General features: G+C 41.1%; 1 pseudogene; it reads left to right on the forward strand.

Annotated features, from left to right (window-relative positions):
• The window catches only part of LOC110559494 (AN1-type zinc finger protein 6-like), an 18,732-nt pseudogene extending 615 nt beyond the window's left edge, over window positions 1-18,117 (forward strand).
• The last annotated feature ends 889 nt before the right edge of the window (window positions 18,118-19,006 follow it).

Below are 19,006 nucleotides of genomic sequence, written 5' to 3' on the forward strand. Positions count from 1 at the left end.
CTGCTGCAGCTGTCTCAGTGGAAGGAGCTGGCATCTTCTGCCGAGAGTTCTTTGACATTTCCTTTAATTCTTTGAGGCAACCAGGAAAAAAAAAATCCAGGGAATGCCACAAATGCCTTCCAAAACCAGAAATCCAAAAAAACAGTTTCTCTCAGAAAGTCCCAGAAGCCTTACTCTGGTCTCAGTCAGCTGGCATCCTGCTGTACGGTGACATTCCATGAAATGGACTTCTGTGCTGCCCACTCAGGTTTTATTCTACTCTCTCTGGAAATCCTTTTGATCAACCCAAATCCATTTTAATAAGTCATGAAGAATATCTCTACTTCGGTAATGAGATTTCTTGATTTCTGCATGTTTTGCATCAGGGAGATACCATGGACCAGAAGACAATTATGCCTTTCCTTTGCTTCCTGAATAGAACTTGAGGAGAAAAGAAAAGTCACACCCCTTCTGTTGAAAGAGCAATGGGCTTACAGCTAAGACAGAGAAAGAAAGATTTCCTCCATATATACATCACTGCTGAATCAGATGGGGTACGGTGAGCAAATGCCCTTCAACCTAAGGACACCTCAGATTTGAGAGCCTTGTGCAAAACCCTTTCCTAACCAGAGGAAGGCTAATGAGTGTTCAGGGAAGAAGCAGAAGCAACCAGGGAGAGACAGTACTTCTAAAAGTCAGTAATTTGACTTGGGGAGATGCTGCCATCCCTCTGAGGGAGTTAAATTAAGAGCTGTATTTACAGAATCTCCCAGGTATGGGGCCTTTTGAAAGGAAAATGGACTAGCTTTGCTTCTGAACAGAGTGGAAGGCATTAATCAGAACTGCCTTGAATTGATGGCAAAACCCATTTTGAACTGCTTGTTACTCTAAACCCGTGTCAGCCTCCAGCATGGCAAGTGGCCCGTAGTGTTCTGATGGCTTGCTGACTAACAATGAGGGCTGGTAGCTCTCTGCTTCTCAAACCTCTCCATGCCTTTCTCTACATATCTGCAGCCCCTCAGTGTGGGGGTGGGGCTCCCTCATTCCAGTGCTTCAGCTGTGGCTCTGGTTAGATGTGCAAGAATTGCATGGACAATAATGTGGTTTGATCTAAGTTCCACCGAGAAATTGAGGCTGGAGAGATGGCTCAGTGGTTAAAGGCACTGGTTGCAGGATTCAGTTCCCAGCACTCACTTAGTGTCTCACAGTCATCTGTAGCTTCACTGCCAGGGGATTCAATGCCTTCTTTTGGCCTCCATATACACTGTACATATGGGCTTCCAATACATACATGCAAGCAGAACATTCATACATATGCAATAAAATAAATAAAAAATTCAAGAAGAAACTAATAGCATTGTCTACTTCAGGCTGCTGAATCAGATGGGGTATGATTATGATTATCCTTATGAGGCAGGACTGGCTGTTGAAGACACTCAGCTTCTTAAATAAATAGCTTCTGTAAAATATAGTATTTGTTATTCGTTTTTAGAGGATTGTACACATGAACACAATGATTTCAGACATGCTTTCTTCCACTGTTCCCTTACCCCAGTCCCTCCTTGATGCTCTTCCCAACTCCAAGCTCTCCCTTTCCCCACCTATAACCCACCAAGTCTAATTCATGCTGCCCATACATTCACCCCAGTGGCGCATTCCAGTGGATCATGATAAACCTACTAGGGACCACATGCCTAAAGAAAACTGAGCTCTCTCTCTCTAGTAGTAGCTACCAGTTTTCACTAGCTCCTCAGCTGTGGTAGGAGCTCATGTGGCCTTCCACAGTCCATGCTGGAATGTTGATTGGCTTGATATGTGCAGGTAACTACAGCTGCTGGGAGTTCAAGAGTGCAGATCATGTCATGTCTGGAAGACAGTGTTCCTCTCTAGCCCTTCCTGTTAGCTTCTCATCTTTCTAAGGATGCCTTATGATTCCTGATTGCACTCTCCTCTGTAAAATTCTGTAAATTAGCATAACAATACTGATTCTTCTTGTAGAGGCTGATGAGTGGTGATGCACAGAACATTCTTTACCCATCTCTCAGCTTGTGGTACATACTAAGTCCAATCCCAACAACCTCATCTTTCCCTTATCTTTTTTCTCATACTCTCCCTAAGAGAATTTGCTTTATAAAGGAGGACTGAGTGGAAATAATCCTTTCTTTAGTAACCATCTTAGTTTTGGTCTTTTGGGCAGCATGTCCCTTTGTAGAGATACCTGCCTTCCACCTTTTAATGGATAACACTGAGGCATAAGAAACTTACCCATGGCCGCATGCCAAAGAAAGTGACTTTGCTCCCTCAGCAGCCTTCAACTGCCAATAGCCGCTCAACAAGGGGAAGGACCCGAAACAAGGCCCTCTCTGTGCTGCTCATCCCAATTTTTCCATTAGATGACTTACTTGAATCCTCCCTTTCTTGTAGATTGAGATCAGTGTCAGAGAGGGCTTGCTAAAAGGGCTAGAGTTGTGACCTGAATTCATGCAGACCTCTTCAGAGACTTCCCTTTTCAGATACACTGCATACCTTCTCAAGTGTTTGCCCACTATCATCCTTCCAAATCCTGTATTGCTTTCTTCTCACAGGTCGTCTCTCTCCTCAAGCAGGCCTAGTAGATAAACATTTCTAAGAACCTTTGCTTGTCTGAAGCCCTACTTGCTTGACAATGCCCATATCATTTAGGGGAGAGGAGAAAGGGGTGCTGGCGGTGGTCTGTCCCTCGGGTCCTTGATCCCAGGACAGGAGTCAGAGGTTATGAAAACAGCCTTATGGTCTTAAAACTTAGGTTAGGAGGGTAAAAGTTTCTCTTACACCCAGATTCTCAGCAACCTCTCCCAGTGGCATCTTCACAAATCCTGGGAAATGTTATTTTCTGAGGGGGAAGAGAGGAGAAAGAATTTTACAGCTAAGCAACTCGGTGCTCATGTCACAGAACAGAACTTATCCAAAGCTTATCTAAATCCACACAGGGTCAGGAAACTCATTGCAAGGTCTAGTCTCCAGAGAGTCCAGTAATTGGTGACTTTGGCTGGATCTGAAACAGTCAGAGAGCTCTAGTCCTGGCAGCCTACTGTTATTAAATCCTATATGCTAGAGATTTTCTATCAAAATAGCCTGCCTGTGTAAAAAGAATTTGGCTTGGGAGAGAATTTGGAATTAGTGTAATGAAAGAGAGAAAGTAAGAGACACTTAGGGACAATAGTTATAGCTCAGCTTTGGCTCCTATTTTGTGACCTGTTACTTCTATCAGTAACCACTCAGTTACTTGTAACTGATAATAACCATGGACTGATAGTAGTGATAGTATCTTATTACATTCAATAGATTATTGTTCTAGCATAATAGCATTAAAGAGCAAAATGCATTCAATAAAATATTAAACAATGTTTTATTCGTTTATTTTGTCTGCACATTGCATTTGTATTTTTGTTGATGTGCAGGAGAGCACGCCTGTGGAGGAAAAAGGAGTACCCTTAGTGCCATTTCTCAGGCACTGTCTGTTTTCTTTTTCCCTCTACCATTTCTGCATTCTATTTCTACATTACCCCTAGGTCTATAGATCTAAATCATCTCTATCTATGTATCTATGTATCTATGTATCTATGTATCTATCTATCTATCATCTATCTATCTATCTATCTATCTATCTATCTATCTATCTATCTATCTCCCTAAGTCATTTATATCTATATAGATACATATATCTATCATCTATATCTATGTATCCATATTACCAGCATCTATACCTACATATATATATTCTCTTCTTTCAACAGTGTATCTCTTTCTCTCCCTGGCCAGGAATATGCCTGCCTTTGCCTCTCCAGCGCAAGGGTTACAGACATGTCTCCATTCTTGTCTAAGCCTAGATCTGTGAGCTTGAGGACAAACATTTCAGCAACAGAGATATCTCCCCAAACTTGTAGAGTGTTTTATATTCATCGTGAACAGTCCTCTTATTCTATGCAGGCAGCTCAGGAAAAGACTGCCCAGTTAACGACAGTAGGTTTCATGAGCCATACAGTATATCCGTGAATTCCAGACCTCAATGAAATGGGTGGGAAAACAGGTGTCTGAGGAAGGGACTTGGGACTCCAGGAGGCTGCAGAGAGTGTTTATGCTGATTTGTTTGTTTGTTTGTTTGTTTTTGGTTTTTGTTTGTTTTGGGGGGGGAGCAAACAATTAGAAGTTTTCTTTGCTGTAAATGAACACTGAACTCTCATCCTTTTCTCCTCAGTGGTGGTTGAAACTATAATTTTTCTTGCTTTTTAAATGATTGTATGTGTGTGTGTGTGTGTGTGTGTGTGTGTGTGTGTGTACAACACATGTGTGCAGGTGCCTTTAGTGGCCAGAAGAGGGTGTAGGCTGGAGCTGGAATTACAACACTGAGCTACCATATGTGGCTGCTAGGAACTGATACTCTGGAAGAGCAGCCAGTGTTCCTTACTACTGAGGCATCTGTCTAGACCCTAGGTGATGGTTCACATGACAGCCTTTTCAAATGGCTTACTCTGGTGCTTCATCCTGCTACTGGGCCTAACATGCAGGAATTCACAGCAGCTTGCAAACTTTAATTAACCAAACCTGTGTGTGTAAGGATTCCCATGTCCTGGTTCTCTCACAGAAACACAGTAACTGTCCTCAGATTTTAATGGCATTTTAAAGTGTAGACTTGAGTAGTCATTGAAAATTTGCATCTATGTGTAATTTCTCACTTTATTGGAATGTTTTCTCTTTAGTGTAAAATTAAATTGTTCTTTTCAAGCAGTTCCTGTTTAAAGTGGCAAATTAATTTCAAATTGCTTATACCAAGTAGAGTTTTAAGTGTAACTTTTCTGCATAAATTTGCTTAGCTAAATCACGTCTATGCACTTAGACACAGTATGCATCATTTTAATTAGATTACTTTCAGATTACTCTAAGATATCAACTTCTTGGTAATTTATCCAGTGTCTTAGTGCAATGAAGAGGGTATAGTGCTGTCAAAGACTCCTCCCTTGGCCAGATGAGGAACAGCACATATATCATGTTGTCATTTGGAGGGAAAGTTGGAAAGAGGAACTGCAGCTTAATGACTCATCGTCAAATGCGCATTTTTACCAAGTGATGGGAAAAGTAACTTTAAGGACTATTGGACTTTGAGGAGCTGTAACTCCACAGAGAAACAGGATCAGCTCACTGTGAAAAGAATGCATGTGGCACCAGATACCAAGATGTTTGCATCGCATGTTGGCACTTTGTAGTATTTGAGAATGGAGTACGATTCCCCAGTCTAAGTAAGAAAATGAAGCCCCTATCTAATCTAATGCAGGTAGAGGCATCTGAATAAGTGTGCTGGAAAGTTAATTTTCATTCTTCTATTTTAGTAAGTTCCCAGGCAGGATGATTTACTCAAGTCCCCGGACGAGACAATCAGGGTAAGTGATTTATTTCTTCAGTGCCAGGACGAGCCTGCATGTTCCTTTGGAAGAGAATTATGCACAAAATGCGCTTTTATGGTGTTGTTTAGAAGTAATGCTTTTCCTCAGACTTCCTCTATTTAGATCTCATCTAATGATGTCTCCTGTCCCAAGATGTCTGCTTAATAAATGGACCAGATATACAAATATGTTTTCCTTTCTGAGATACAGCATAAGAGGCTGGAATGCACCAGCACTGCGGTGATGTGGTTACACAGTGATTTTTATGATTTTTATTTAGCAATATTATGTGACTTCTTTTATTATTTGCCCTTGAACTTGTTTAGCATCAAGCATTTCACCTTTAAGCATATAGGGAGCTAATCTGTCACAAAAATGGGGGAAAATGAAAAAAAAAATTGCATGTGGCAAAGATAAGGCAGATCAATCTATGGTATTATTGGTGGAAGCATATGTCTGCTCATCTGTGTGAAAAGCTGGTCCACAGTTATTACTCATCCTCATACTTTAATCTTGTGACAAAGATGATACCTGTCCTTCTAGCGTGAGTCTTGCTGTTTTTGCTTGTGTGTATACGTATGCACAGTTTTGTCCATTAGTGTGTGCACATGTGAGAGACAGTAGAAAACCTCAGGTTTCCTTTTTTTTAGTTACATTTTGTTAACTCTGTGTCCCAACTGTATCCCGCTCCCTCATTCCCTCCCCAACCCCAACTCCCACCCTGGTCTCCTCCCTGCCCCTTTCCAAGTTAGGGCTTCTCCACTTCTTCTTCTTCTTCTTCTTCTTCTTCTTCTTCTTCTTCTTCTTCTTCTTCTTCTTCTTCTTCTTCTTCTTCTTCTTCTTTTCTTTTTTTCTTTTGAGACAGCCTTTCATTTGGCTTGGAACTTGCCAGTTCAAATAGGCTATCTGGGATTTTGATGGAGACTGCATTGAATCTGTACATTGCTTTTGCTGGAATGGTCATCTCTACTATATTAAGCTTACCAATCCATGAGCCTAGGTCATCTTCTGATAGTCTCTTCAGTTTCTTCCTTCAGTGTCTTAAGGTTTTTATCAGAGAAGTATTTCACTTACTTGGTTACTTACCCCAAGATATTTTATGTTATTTGAGGCTGTTGTGAAAGGTGTTGTTTCTGTGATTTTTTTTTCTCAGACAATTTGTCATTTGTAAGTAGGATGGCTACTGATTTTTGTGAGTTAATTTTTTTTACTTTATTTTATGTATTTTTGTTATTCAGATATATTTTTTATTAATGTGAGTTAATTTTATATTATATACAAATATATAATATATAAATAACATATACATATATAATATATATTATATATAAATAATATATATTTTTATATATTGCTGAAAATGTTTATCAGCTGCATAAGTTCCCTGGTGAAATTTTTAGGGTCACTTATGTATACTATCATATAATCTGCAAATAAAAGAAACTATGACTTTTTTCTTTGCAGTTTTTATTCCATGGCCTTCTATTGTCTTGTTGCTCTAGCAAAGACTTCAAGTTCTATACAGTGATGGAGAGAGTGAACACCGTGTGTTGTCCATGATTTAGTTGGATATGCTTTGAGTTTCTCTCAATTTAAATTGATTGGGCTATGGGCTGACTGTAAATTGCCTTCATTATGTTGAAGCATGTCTGCTTTATGCCTAATCTTCCAAGGACTTTTATCATGAAGGAGGCTTGGATTTTGCCAAAGGCATTTTTTAATTAAATTTTTATTTTTTATATTAATTAGAGTTTATTCACTTTGTATCCCAGCTGTAGCCCCCTCCTTCCTTCCCTCCCAGTCCCACCCTCCCTCATCTCCTCTCATTTCCCTCTCCAAGTCCACTGATAGGGGAGGTGCTTTTTCCCTTTCATCTGACCCTAGCTTATTAGGTCTCATCAGAACTGGCTGCATTGTCCTCCTCTTTGGCCTGGCAAGGCTGCTCCCCCCTCAAAGGCATTATTTTCTGCATTATTGAGATGGTTATGTACTTTTTTTTTCAGTTTGCTTATGTGGTATATTGCATTTATCAATTTATGTATGTTGAACCATCCATGCATCTCTAGGATGAAGCCTACTTAATCATGGTGACCAATCTTCTTACTGTGTTCTTGGATTCAGTTTGGTAGTATTTTATTGAGTAATTTTTTACATTTATATTTATAAGAGAAATTGATCTGTAAATCTTTTTCTTTGTTGGGTATGTGGTGTGGTATCATGACCACATGATAACTGGGGCCTCATAATATGAGTTGAACAATGTTTCTTCTGTTTCTATTTTATGGAATAATTTAAGAAGTATTGGCATTAACTCTTTGGAAGTATGGTAAAATTCTGTGCTAAAATCCTCTGTCCCTGGGCTTACTTTTGTTTTCTTTTCTTTTTTTTTTTTTTCTTCAATGCAGTTTATTCAGGAACCTTGAACAATCCTCAGACCCTGGGGAAAGCCAGCCCACAGCTTAAATAGCCTCTGGGTAGCCAACCCAGGCGTGCCACGTGGGCAATGCAGATAGGTCCACATACATGGAAGCAAGCCAGATCCTCAGCCTTAGCCAAATGTGGAATTGTTCGTGACAGAGAGCACTCACCATCGGGAAGGTGGAAGGCGGAAACCAGCTCCATCTTTAAGGCATAGCATTCCGCAGCTCTCTACAGTTCCCCCTTTTTGTTTTAGATGCATCAGGCAAGAGTAGAGGTCTGATCTCTGATATTAGAAATAAATTGGGACTTTGTACCGATGTTCAGTTAGGTGTCATCTACCCAAAGAGCATCAGACCCGTCTGATACCTTTTTCTCAGAGGCGGGACCTGGGGCATCAACCCGCATGCAACCAGACATGCTCTTCTCTGGGTCCAAAGCGGCTGACCCTGAGTGCAGTGCTTAGCCTCACATCCTGAGCGTAACATTTTAGCTTTTTATGGTATCCAACCATGCTTGGGGAGAATGTCCTGCTTCAATGGCTGTAAAGGCCTGAATGATCATGGCTGCATCACACTGTTGTGCGACTCTAATCTTGCATATATACCACAGGCAAACCAAGGAGACCAACACCAGAAGGCCTGCTAACGCTCCCATGCCCGCCCATTCCTTCATATGATTCATGGCTGCAGCAATCCATGATGATAATCCTGTGGCTAGTCCTGCGTCCACTCTGGTAGAATTTACTGTGACAATGGCCACTCTCAGCTGCTCCCTCGTAGTATCGAATTCTCCAGTCCATCTTTTTCACTAGAGCTTATAGGTCTGTTTAAATTGTTCAACTGATTGTGATTTGACTTGGTAAGTGTCATCTATTGAGAAAATTTCCCATTTCTTCTTTGTTTTTCATTTTGGAGTACTACAGTTTTTTTTTTTTCTTCTCTCATACAATGAATCTTGACTGCACCATTCCTCCTCCCCTCCTCTCAGTCCTCCCTACTCACCTGTCCGTCAGATCTACTGTTCCTCCCTGTTATCTTCAGAAAGGAATAGGCTTCCCTGAGACATCAACTCAACTTAGTATAACAAGATGCAATAAAACTAGGCATATATCCTCACATCAAAGCAACCCAGGAGAAGGAAAAAGACCGTATAAGCAGACAAAAGACTCGGAGACACTCACACTGCCATTGTTAGGAGTCCAGCAAAGACTTCAAGCAAAACTGTCGGAGGTACCCTGGTGGTTGAGGTTGCAGTTCTTGCCTGGACTGGACAGCCATCATGAGCTCATTGTTGAAGCCCAAACTCCCTCCTCTCGGTGGAGTCTGCCTGACCTCATCTGGAGAGTGTCTTTAGACACAGACTCCCTTAACCACAATTGATGTATGGACTCTGACACAGCTTCCTGCTAGCTCTACCTTCGCTGTGCTTATATGTTATTAGGTACTGAAATACTATTTTATTTATTTATTTTACTTTTTAAAATTTTATTTATTTATGTTATAATTACAGTTTATTTACTTTGTATCCCAGCTGTAGCCTCCTTCTTCATTCCCTCCCAAGCTCACCCTCCCTCCCTCATCTCCTCCCAAGTCCATTGATAGGGGATCACCTCCTCCCCTTCCCTCTAGCCTATCAGGTCTCATCAGGACTGGCTGCATTGTCTTCCTCTGTGGCCTGGTAAGGCTGACCGCCCCCCCCCCCCCCCACCAGGAGGAGGTGATCAAAGAGCCAGCCACTGATTTCATGTCAGAGACAGTCCCTGTTCCCCTCACTAGGGAACCCACTTGGACACTGAGCTGCCATGGGCTAGATCTGAGCAGGGGTTCTAGGTTATCTCCATGAATGGTCCTTGGTTGGAGTACCAGTCTCAGAAAAGACCCTGTGGCCAGATTTTTTGGATTTGTTGCTCTCCTTGTGGAGCTCCTGTCTCCTCCAGGTCTTTCTCTCTCCCCCTTCTTTCAGAAGATTCCCTGCACTCTGCCCAAAGACTATGAGTATCAGCATCTGCTCTGATATCCTGCCGGGTAAAATCTTTCAGAGGCCCCCTGTTATAGGCTCCTGTCTTGTTCCTTGTTTTCTCACTCTTTGGATGTCTGATATCTGTCCCATTTGCCTTTTTGATTGAGGATTGATCATCTTACCCAGGGTCCTCCTTCTTGCTTAGCTTCTTTAGGTGTACAGGTTTTAGTAAGTTTATCCTATATTATACGTCTAATATCCACTTATAAGTAAGTATATACCATGTATGTCTTTCTGCTTCTGGGATAGCTCACTCAGGATGATCTTTTCTAGTTCCCACCATTTGCCTGCAAATGATTTCCTTGTTTTCGATTGCTGAGTAGTATTCCATTGTGTAAATGTACCACAATTTCTGTTGCCATTCCTCAGTTTAGGGACATCTGGGTTGTTTCTAAATTCTGGCTATTACAAATAAAGCTGCCACAAACATGGTTGAGCAAATGTCCTTGTTTTAAACTTGAGCATATTTTGTGGCTAAGATAAAAAACTCAAGTGACAATAATACGTGCTAGAGAGGATATGGAGAAAGGGGAACCCTCCTCCATTGCTGGTGGCAGTGTAAACTTGTACATCCACCTTGGAAATCAATGTGGTACTTTCTCAGACAATTAGGAATAGTGCTACCTCAAGATCCAGCTATATCAATCTTAGGAGATTTTATTCCTAAGATAAAAGTCTGCTGTGTAACGCAAACCAAGCGTCTTTGAAGTGCCTAGTTCCAACCTCTTCTTGGGGCCCCCACCCACTCCCAGAGGGGTATATAACCTTTGTTCTCTGGAGTTAATGTTGAACTAGACATAAGCTGTTCACTGGGTGTGTGATTCCTGTAGGTTCTTGAAAGCCATTCCAGGCACACTTCTCATCTCCTGCCCCTCTTGACTTCCTGGGCTGCTGGGAGGCAGACCCCAGGCAGAAGGAGAACCAGACCAAACCACTACAGCATGAATGCAGAGGGCCTGGTGCAGGTCCATGCTGACTCTCTGGTGGCCACTTTCAGTCTCTGAGCCCCTATGAGCCTTGCCTGGTGGATTCTGTGGGCCGTGTGCATATTTATGTTTCTCTAATTTCCCTAGGGTCTGCTGTTTGCCCCCTTTTCATCTCTAAGTTTGTTAATTTGGGTCTTCTTGTGCCTTTTGGTAATTTGTATAAGGGTTTGTGAATCTTAATGATTGTCTCAAAGAATTAACCCTTTGTTTCATTGATTCTTTATATTGGCTTATATTATTTGTTTGTTTCTATTTTATTGACCTCAGCCCTTAGTTTGATTATTTCTTGCCATTTACTCCTTTTGAGGGTAATTTGAACTTTTTGTTCTAGAATTTTAAGGTGTGCTATTAAGTTTGCTAGTATGAGAGTTCTTGATTGTGTGTGTGTGCTTGTGTAAGCACTTACTGTTACAAACTTGTCCCTTGGTACAGCCTTCATTTTGTTCCATAAGCTTGGGTATGTTGTGTATTTGTTTTCATTCAATTATGGAAAGTCTTTGATTTCTGTCTTGACCCATTTTTCATTCAGTAGAGGCTTGTTCAGTTAAATTTTTGATATTGATATCTAACTTTAAACTGTGATGGTTAGATGAGATAGTGTTATTTTAACTTTATTGTATCTATTGAAACTTACTTTGTGTTGAGTATGCAAGAAAATTGAAGTAACACCCTGCATCCTTTTGTGTTTGGGTGAAATGTTCTGTAAATATTAGTTAGGTCCATTTGAGTGAGTGATACCTTCAGTTAGTTCTAGCATTTCTGTTCAGTTTTTGTCTGTATGATCTAGATGTCCCACAACAGAAGAATGAATAAAGAGAATGTGGTACATTTACACAATGGAATATTACTCAGCCATTTAAAAATGGCATGAAATTTGCAGGCAAATGAATGGAACTGGAAAATAAGACATCCTCAGTGAGGTATTTCAGACCCAGAAAGATAAATATTCAGTGTTCTGTATAACCATCATCAGAGAATAGTTCTCCTGTAGCAAATGGAAACACATATTGAGACCCCAGCCAGACATTACACAGAGTGAAAGAAATACTTATTCTATTGTTGGTCAAGGCTTGTTCAGTCTGCCTTCTTTTAAAATCAAGGACCACTTGCCCACAGTAGCACCATGTCCTGTGGGATGGAGGGGCCCGCCCACATCAATCATCAATCAGGAAAGCTCATCACAGTCTAGCTATAGGCCTGTCTTCTGGGTGAGCATTTTCTCAATAGAAGTTTTTTTTCTTGCAAAATGACTGAAGCCTATACCAAGTTGTCATAAAACTAGCCGAGACAATGAGGTTGCCTCCTACTCAAGAAAGTTAATCATGAGATTTACAAGAGAAAAAAAAATCAATTCCACAATTTTGTGACAAATTTAAAGGAAACTTTATTTAAATACTGACAAGAATGGGCTCTGGTCAGGACAACTCCCTGGAATTCCCAGCTGAGTGGTGACAAGGCATGTTGTAGGGGCTATTTAAGGACAAATTTATTTGGCCACCATATTTTTTCATGTGGCATTCTTATTTTCCAAGAATTATAACTCCAGCATTCCAGGAAGTTACCTGGTTCTTGGGTACATGGGGTTCACAGGTTAACTTCTGGTCTTACAGGGGCCCAGCAACAGTGGAGGATGACGAGAGGAAGAATGATGGGCAGGTGCTGGAGTTGAGTGAGCCATGCAGGGGACGTCTAGAGTTTCAGCTGTATATGCAAAGAGACAGAACCTGGATGACTTGGTGTCCAGCTTGTGCCTCCCAACCAATTAGAAATAGCTCACAGAAGAATTTCCACTGTGACCGCTGTTCTCACCCTTACCCACTGTTTCAGGGCATTTGAGAACGTCCACACTGAAGATGAGCAGTAGGAGACTTCACAGAGAGGACCCTGTAAATTTTGCTGCTAGAGTGGAAAATTATGAGATTTAAATGAGTTTGTGATTAAAGTTGGAGCTTATAATGAACTTGTTGAAACTAAGAAGATTGCAAAATTATGGGATAGTAGAACAGAATGATTCAACAAACCTCCACTGAAAGTAAGAACTGGAGAGAGAAAACCATTTCATGTTTAGACTCTCACAGAACTGAGCCTTTCCAATAAATCAGTTGCACAAGAAAACAATAGTTATGAGCCTGTGGATTATAGACCCCTGGGGATAAGCAAGGGAGAGTCCTGGCTCCCATAACTCATTGCAAGAGGACAGAGGAAATACATCAAATATCCACATGCAGTAAAGGACATCTCACACAGGCAGGTGAAATTCCTCCCTCAGTGTATATTTATTGAGTCCACACGAATATAAAGAAAGTCATGTTTTCATATAAAAATATCACCAAGTTCTCAGCCTCATTTTATTTTGTATACTGTTCTGTATTACCTAACAACCGTTGGCCAGTGATGGGACATATGTGTTGGTGGTCCCATAAGATCATACATAGCGAAGCTGAAAAATTTATCTTGCTCAATGACAACATACCTGTCATGGCACAGCTCAAAGAATTATCTGTGTGTGATGATGCAGTGGCAAACAAGCCTTTTGTTTTGGAGTTGTATAAAAGTATACCATGAAGAGAAGAGAAGACAGCTCATGCAGGAAAGCAGTTGTCATGTAAACATTAGGATCCAAGTTCAATTTCCAGAACCTATTTATAAGAGTACTAATGTAATAGATGTAGTTGCATGCTTGTAATTTCAGTGCTTGGGGAAGCAGAGATGGAGCTTGCTTACTAGAGAGCTTATTCTAATAGTTAAGTTCCAGGCCAATGTGAGACTGTGTCAAAAAAACAAGAACGATGACATTTGTGGTTGTCCTCTAGCCTCCACATGTGTGCACACACACTCATACTCATACATATCTATGAAAACACATGTGCCTGCCCACACAGAAACACACGTACACATTTTATAATGATAATGAATGCTTGTTTTATTGGTTTATTTCTCATGATAACATACTTTTAAAGAGTAATTTTAGATATGTGTCTACTTACTAAAGAGGAGAGCAGAGGTAGCTCACATGGGTAGACTGTGCTGCTCACAGAACACAGGGGTTATTTATGAAAACCTCAGTGTCAGGCCTGGGACACTTCCCTATAACTTACACCCAAAAGCAACAACAGAAAAAGGCCATTGCCATTGCTCTCGGTTGCCTACCGGAACTAGACGGAAAAAAAATTTGCTTAAGATGCCACACACTTGAATTGCAGGACATAGAGAAATAAATCTTGAGCTGACTAGTACTCCATAGGTTACTTTTTCTTTTAAGACATAAGATTGGTACGGAGTTGTGTTGCAGTAGGGTTGTGGGGAATTGGACTGATGGAATCAGGAGTAGTTTTTTTTTTTTTTTTTTTTTAAAGATTCCTCGTACGCATGTATGGAAATTTCAAAGACTAGATACAGATTTTTTTAATTTTTATCTTTTTATATTAATTACAGGTTATTTACTTTGTATCCCAGCTGTAGCCCCCTCCTTCATTCCCTCCCAATCCCACCCTCCCTCCCTCATCTCCTCCTTGCCCCTCTCCATGTCTATTGAAAGTGGAGGTCCTCCTCCCCTTCCACCTGACCCTAGTTTATCAGGTCTCATTAGGACTGGCTGCAATGTCCTCTGTGGCCTAGCAAGGCTGCTCCTACCTTGGGAATGAGGTCAAAGAGCCAGCAATAGAGTTCATGCCAGAAATAGTCACTGTTCCCCTTACTAGGGAACACACTTGGTTGGATGCTGAGCTGCCATGGGCTCCATCTGAGCAGGGGTTCTAGGTTATATCCATGCATGGTTCTTGGTTGGAGAATCAGTCTCAGAGAAGATGCCTGTGCCCAGATATATTTGGTCCTATATATTTGGTCCTTGTGGAGCTCCTGTATTCTCCAGGTCATACTATTACCCCCTTCTTTCATATTATTCCCTGGCCAAGGTTTGATTATGAGTCTCAGCATCTGCTTTGATACACTGCTAAGTAGAGTCTTTCAGAGGGATTCTATGATAGGCTCCCGTCCTATTCCTTGTTTTCTCCTAATTCCAATGTCCATCCCATTTGTCTTTCTAAGTGAGGATTGATCAACTTACCCCAGAACCTCCTTCTTGTTTATCTTCTTTAGGAGTACAGATTTTAGTATGTTTATCCTATCGTCTAGGTCTAGTATCCATCCACTTATAAATGAGTATATACCGTGTGTGTCTGCTTCTGGGCTACCTCACTCAGGATGAATAAGATCAAAATCTCTAGTGACAACACATGCTGGAGAGATTGTGTAGAAAGGGGAACCCTCCTCCACTGGTGGTGGGAATGTAAACTTGTACAACCACTTTGGAAATAAATCTTGCATTTTCTCAGACAGTTAGGAATAGCGCTTCCTCAAGATCCAGCTATACCACTCCTAGGCATATATCCAAATTATGCTCACGTACACAACAAGGACATTTGTTCAACCATAATTTGTAGCAGCTTTATTCGTAAAAAGCCAGAAACTGGAAACAACCCAGATGTCCCTCAACTGAAGAATGGATACAGAAATTGTGGTACAGTTACATGATGGAATACTACTCAGCAAATAAAAACAAGGAAGTCATGAAATTTGTAGAGACAGTTTTTAAAGTGTTGTCTGTATATAGTGTGTGGTGTGCAATGGAAGTCACCTCAGACAACTCACACTGGCCGTGTCTTTTGATTACTGAGAGAGGCTGGTGCATGTGTATCAACGGTCCAGGTTGCTGTAAGCATACCCTGATGTTGACACATGACGTCACTTAGCAACACGTTGTTCAGAACCTGTTCCCATCAGGAAGAGACACCGGACTTTGTGCAAAGTCACACGTGTGGGTAGATATACCCTGATTGTGTGTAAAGTCATAGGTTATGCGTGTTGACATACCTGATTGTGCTTAAGGCTGTGCAGTTGTTCTCAGTCACTTTAAACTGAGAGAGAGATCATTGTCAGCCAGAATGGCTCTCAACCACCACAGGATGCAGTGGAGTCACGTAGACTCTGGGGCTTGGGAAACTTCAAGGTTCTGTGACATTCATCCTACCCAGCACCGTTTAGTTAGGTTAGCTCCCTCTGGGAGCATGGAACATGGCACTTCCCTGTACACGGGAAGGGACTCTGTACATGGAGTCCCTGAAAAGCTGCCTCAGGAGATGGCTCCTATCGGCATTTATAGGCATCCTGGTCCCTGCAGATAGCTTGCCAACATGACTTATGCCTAGGAAAGAAATGCTGGTCTGGTATTCAGCAGTAACATTCATTTCCAGAGACAACTGTGTCATTGTCTCACAGGCTGGCTGGTTTAAGCAATAAGAATTTATTGCCTCACAGTCCTGAAAGCTGGAAATATGAAGTCAAGATACAGTCTTGAGGGGGCTCTGAAGAAGATTCTGTTTTCTACTTCTCCTGGAAGCTCCTGGGGCTGGCCACCTATCTATGGTAGTCCTTGGTTTGCATAACAATGTTTCCCCTTCCTTCGAGCATCTTCCTATGGTGTCCTCCCCATGTTGACTGTCTCTAATCCCAAATCTTTTTGTGGCTGCTCACTCTGCTTTTTTATCACCTCAAATTCAACCATGACATCTGCAGGACCTTTTAAAAGTGAGGTCATATTCTGAGCCTGTGAGAGCAGATAATTGGAAATAGTTTTTAGGAAAACACAGTTCAGACATATAGAGGGAATACTTTGAAAAGTCTGGTTTCTGTAAGCTTTGCAGATTTTTTGATAAAACTACCATAGGTACTCATGCCTTTTGTGACACGGTTTGTTTTTTGTTAGTTTTGAAGACACAAATGAAGAACAGGGGTCTGGAAACTTATATATATATATATATTGCTGTTGTTGTTTTTCGTTTTTTGCTTCAAGGGCACACAGTAGCATAGATAATACCCTTTCAACTTCTGGGTCTTACTTGGAATGTATAATACAGCTAAGCAATGAACAGTCAATGCCCACATATAGGTCTTCTGAGACAAAACAGGTATCACAAAGAACTCACCATAACTTCTTTATCATTTGTTCATTCATTCATTTGTGCTCTCTCTCTCTCTCTGTGTATGTGTGTGTATGTGTGTATACATAAGTGACAATCAACTTCACTTTCTGAGAATGAATCTCTCACTAGCCTGGTACTCTCTAAGGAGCCTAAGCTAGCAGACAATGAGCCACAAGAATACACCTTTCTCTGCCCTCCTACTTTTGGGATAACAGGCTCAAAAAACTACACAAGACTTTTTTTGATGTGGATTCTGAGGCACACACTCATGTCTTTCTGCTTGGATGCTATCACTTTACCAACTGGACCATCTGCTTCACTTTTCTCTTGTTCTTCATCCATAAAACCAAACTCCTCAGTGAACACTTACAACATTTACCCTGGGCAAGTGAACTGTGTGGTTGTGAATCACTATATGTGTTTAATGAGTCAAACATGTTATTTGACGTATTTTTCTTTAAAATTTGATTTTTTTAATGACATCCTATTACTGTGTGGCTCAGGGTAACCTTGAACTTGTGAATTTCCTTCTTTGGTCCCCAAGTGCTAGAAGGACACCACCATGCCAAACTTCTATTTTCAACAAATGTATATGAAGAGAAATTACATGCTTCTTTTTCTTTAAATATCAGGAAGATATAAACTTACGTAGGTCAGCAGTTATGAGTCAATAACATAATAATTTAGTGGTGGTGGCAGTGTACTAGGTGGAGAGGGATGCGAACAGAGGGTGGAGAGGGTGTGAACAGAGAACGTGGCTCAAGAAACTAATCATAGCCAAGCACCAATGCTTTGCTCCACTGGCCACAGAATTTATGGAAACGCTCGTACAAATGGCATGTGTTCAGAATGCTATAAAGAAGAGCTTCAACGACAGAACAGTAGCAATGGTAGAATAAGCTCACCTGCAGCTTCTGTCAGAAGTCTGTCCGAATCCTTTCCAGTACAGTGTGCAGATGGCATTTTCTCAGATGTTCAGTCAGCTTTAGATTCCGCATCTCCATCTAGGCAGCCATGCCCTGTATCAAATTGGTCACATTTATAAGAATCTGTAGGACCTGCCTAAGTGGACAGTACATCTGTGGACAAAACAGCATCCAAAACAGAAGACCCTCAAGGACCCATAGCCCAGGGTCATGTCACGAGAGAGAGAGAGAGAGAGAGAGAGAGAGAGAGAGAGAGAGAGAGAGAGAGAATTGCTGTTTCATGTACAGGAAGAAAGTGGGACTTACTGGGTTTGAATGCTGGTTGTGGTGGCACACACCAGCAGGATTTGCAGAAGGAGGAGGCGGTGTCTTTTGGGAACCCTAAGAAAATTGGGATATTGGCCACATCCTCAGAGAGCCAGCTTTATCTTTTGTTGCCCAGTCTCTGTGGGAAAGAAAGTGAAGGGCTTAGCTGAAGCCCTGGGTGAAGCAGTCTGTGAAGCAGGACCATCTGAGCGAGCTGTTTTGAAGTTGACCTGGATGCAAATTTTTGAAGAAAAAGTAACTGAGGGAGTCTGTGAGGCTGGATCATCTGGCTTTGTCTTCACTGGTGTCTGGTCTTTTTGTTCTGAAAACAAACAAACTTTTAAAAGTAATATTGTAGGAATATTTCTGCATTAACATATGTATGTAATGTGCTGTGTGCACAAATCAGCTAAAGATAATTTCCTGCCCTATGTTTGAGCAGGTATAAGACATCTGTCAACTTTGTAAGTCTGTTTGGTCTGTGTAACCAAACTGTAATATAAATCTATATCCATGCTATATAATAGGGTGACTATAATAATCAGTCATGAGGACCAGGTATCCAAAAAGATTCATTTGCTGTGATGAGACATTCATGTCTTAGTTGGCAGGAGGTCTTCCCTGGCAAAATATAATCTTTATAAATTTTGATGGTAACCATATTATTTCATTCCCAGTAGAAATATAAACTAACTTTTGTCCCCAATACAAAACTATCTCAAGTTTCCATTCTGATGTTAGCACATCCTTTTGATTTAATTCCACAGTTTTTCTACAACCCAGTGTCTCTAGGCTGCTCTTGTTTCTTTTTCATTAATATTAAGAACTTCTGAAGTTAGTTGGCATGGTGGTGTACCTTGTAATAATCACAGCAATCTGAGAGACAGAAGTAGGCAGATCTCTGTGAGTTTGATGCCAACCTGGTCTACAAAGTGAGTCTAGGACGGTCAAGGCTGCACAGAGAAACC

Source organism: Meriones unguiculatus, chromosome 5, assembly GCF_030254825.1.
Source record: "Meriones unguiculatus strain TT.TT164.6M chromosome 5, Bangor_MerUng_6.1, whole genome shotgun sequence".
In the NCBI taxonomy this organism is placed as follows: Eukaryota; Metazoa; Chordata; class Mammalia; order Rodentia; family Muridae; genus Meriones; species Meriones unguiculatus.